The sequence below is a fragment of the Triticum aestivum genome, unplaced genomic scaffold (assembly GCF_018294505.1).
Source record: "Triticum aestivum cultivar Chinese Spring unplaced genomic scaffold, IWGSC CS RefSeq v2.1 scaffold56648, whole genome shotgun sequence".
NCBI classification, from domain to species: Eukaryota; Viridiplantae; Streptophyta; class Magnoliopsida; order Poales; family Poaceae; genus Triticum; species Triticum aestivum.
Genome location: NW_025229210.1, coordinates 20,886 through 23,967, shown reverse-complemented (window position 1 = coordinate 23,967; position 3,082 = coordinate 20,886). Strand labels below are relative to the sequence as shown.

Here is a 3,082-nt window from a genome sequence, read left to right as displayed (position 1 = left end):
AATTATCCGACCAACCTGACTCATTACACATGAAGTTGGATAGAAACGGAGTGTTTACTGTAAAATCTTTTTATATGGATCTAATTAGTTCTGGCCCAATCCCGAGATCTACACATATCTGGAAGGTTAAGGTTCCATTGCGTATTAAATCTTTATGTGGATTGTCCACAAGCAAGTGATCCTCACCAAAGATACTTTGTTAAAGTGATGATGGGTAGGCCGTTCATGATATTGTTTTTGTGATCTTGATGAAACAATACAACATATCTTCATAGATTGCCCTCTCGCCAAATTACTTTGGCGAACGATTCATATAGCTTTCAACATCGTCCCTCCAGTTAGCATTGAATCGTTATTTGGGACGTGGTTAGCTGCGGTGGAACATACTACCGCGGCTCGTATTCGAATTGGAATATGTGCACTTATGTGGGCTATATGAAACTGCAGGAATGATATGATTTTTAACAGACAACATATTTTAACCTTCTTGCAGGTCATCTTCAGAGCTACGACATGGATCCGTATGTGGTCCTTACTCACTCCTACGGACTCCAGGGGCCATTGGTTACTGGGTGCAATCAATGGGAGATGGTAGCACGGGCTATATTCAACCGGTTTGGTTGGCGGTCGCATAACAGGATAGGAGTCTAGGGCCCTAGTCCTTTAATTCATAGCGGTTGTGGCATTGCGTTTTTTTATGTTACTTTGCTCCTTTTGCGAGCTGTAATACTTTTAAGACTTTGTGCACCAATTAATGGAAATCCCACGTTCGATGAGCCAATAACCGTAGAGCAACTTTCAAGTAAAATGGAATACAACCATCTTTTGAAGTCTGAACTGCAGAACAAAATATGTACGATTGCACCTGGCGTTATTATATTCGAAGTTTGAGAAGTTTTTATGTTATTAGGCTACTTGTAATGAGAGTATCATAACTAGTATCATGCATGCCAACTAGGCAATGTTGATGAGGTGACGTAGAATTAAATGAAGAAAGAGAGGGTTGAATATCATATTATGATACCATATCATAATAAATTCTATACTAATATGTGTCATACATGGTAATAAATGAGACCACATATGATATTACTTTATGATACTATGACTACATATGTAGTATCATACACTAATATCATATGCATGATACTAGTATATGATACTTTCCACTACGACCAGGCTTATGCCACTTGTGCTGCTCTGGTGCTAAAATCCTCCTACCTCTGATTGGTTGTAAGATTGCTTTCAAATTAAGCTTCTAACCAGCCAATCCACGCTGCTAGCTCAAGTCTTGTTGATTTGGTACATATAAATGCTCCAGAGGCGCGCCGCACGTAGAAAGGGATCAACAAAAGAATTAGGTACGTAGGCCCTAACTTATGTAGGCTCTAGATAGACGATAAAGTGTACTCTGGACTACATGAATATTTACGCTGCATGCATGCATGCTTATCCATGTGCCGCGTGGAACCTACGAACGAGAAGGACACGATCGACCACCAGCCAATGCAAAGTCGATCACCAACCGAGTAATGACAAACGACGTGCGTGGATCAAATCGATCGTTGATCGATGCGTGCAGTCGTCCACAATCGATCAACCGAGTTTTAATTCGCCATCTGAAATTTCGGCGAGTTAGCCGGTCTCTCGTTGTCAGGCAGCACTTCGCCGGCCACCAGGCGAGCATGCAGCCAGATCATCGGCCAAGCTGGATCGATCAGTGCGGATGCCTATATAAGCCATGCGTCGCCTGTTCCATTCATCCATCCATCCATCAGCCACTTCACACCAGAAATTCAGGCATGGCAGCTCCGACGAGAGCACTAGTCCTCGGCGTCCTGCTGGCGATTGCCGTTGCCAATGCCAAGGCGGCGTCCGTGGTCGTCGGCCTGGTCAAGTGCGCCGACTGCACGAGGAAGAACATGAAGGCCGAGGAAGCCTTCAAAGGTGAGCTAGCTACATACCGAATATAGGTAGATAAGAAATGAAGAGTACTGTCACTCTGCAGGTGCACGCTTCACACGCCTATAAATGTATGGAAATCAGCTCACAATCACTGATGTACTCCTGTCCCTGTCACGAAAATTTTGTCAGGTCTCCAGGTGGCAGTCGAGTGCAAGAACGTCCACGGCGACTATGAGAGCAAGGCAGTGGGCGCCCTCGACCGCACTGGCGCCTTCAGCGTGCCCCTCACCGCAGACCTCCACGGCACCAACTGCGTCGCTCAGCTCCACAGCGCCGCCTCCAACGCGCCGTGCCCCGGCCAGGAGCCATCCAAGATCGTGCCGGTTTCCGAGGGCACCACCTTCGGCATCGTCGCCGGCGACAGCATTGCCACTCCGTCTGCAGCGTCGCCGGAGTGCACGTCCATGACCCTGTGCGGGCCGATCAAAAAGCACATCATCGAGCACTTCCACCACAAGAAGCCCGTGCCGCCCTAGCCGGAACCCAAGCCCCAGCCTCACCCGGACTACGGCCCCGTGCCCAAGCCCGAGCCGAAGCCGCAGCCCCACCCGGACTACCATCCCGTCCCTCCCACGCCCACCTACGGTGGCGGCGGTGGATACCACGGACACCACTGAGTCCAGTATACCACCGTCCCGCCTAGCGATGAAATCTCATGAGCGGGTTGGTGATCACTGGGTCATCGACATTGCTATTTATGATCCTTTTGCATGTGTGGGTGTATTGTTTGGTCTTCTGCCATTCGCTGCCCCGTTTTAGTATCTGCACTGCAGAGTTGAGTGTTCAGAATAACAGTTGTGAGGAACACAGGGATCATAGTGTATTTTGCATTTTAAAGATTTGTAATTTGGGTGTGTTTTTTTAACGAAGTTGTTGCAGATCAAGTAATTAATTTAATCAAGTCCATTTGAGCCAATGGAATTACTGAAGATTTTGGCTTTTTTGGCTTGATCTTGTTCTACTGTGTTCCCTCCCCTCCCTCCCGCAACGCTCCCGCGAGCGCCCGGGGGGAATCCCTAGCGCCGCCTCAAGCTCCCCCTCCTCCTACCTCCCTCCCGTCGCTGCCGCCTCGACGTACTAGCAGGCAAAGCCCGGCCAGTACGTGATGGCGGCGGCG

General features: G+C 48.4%; 1 pseudogene; it reads left to right on the top strand.

The window, feature by feature from the left end:
- The first annotated feature begins 1,779 nt into the window (after positions 1-1,779).
- Positions 1,780-2,894, top strand: LOC123174855 (proline-rich protein 4-like; annotated as a pseudogene).
- The last annotated feature ends 188 nt before the right edge of the window (positions 2,895-3,082 follow it).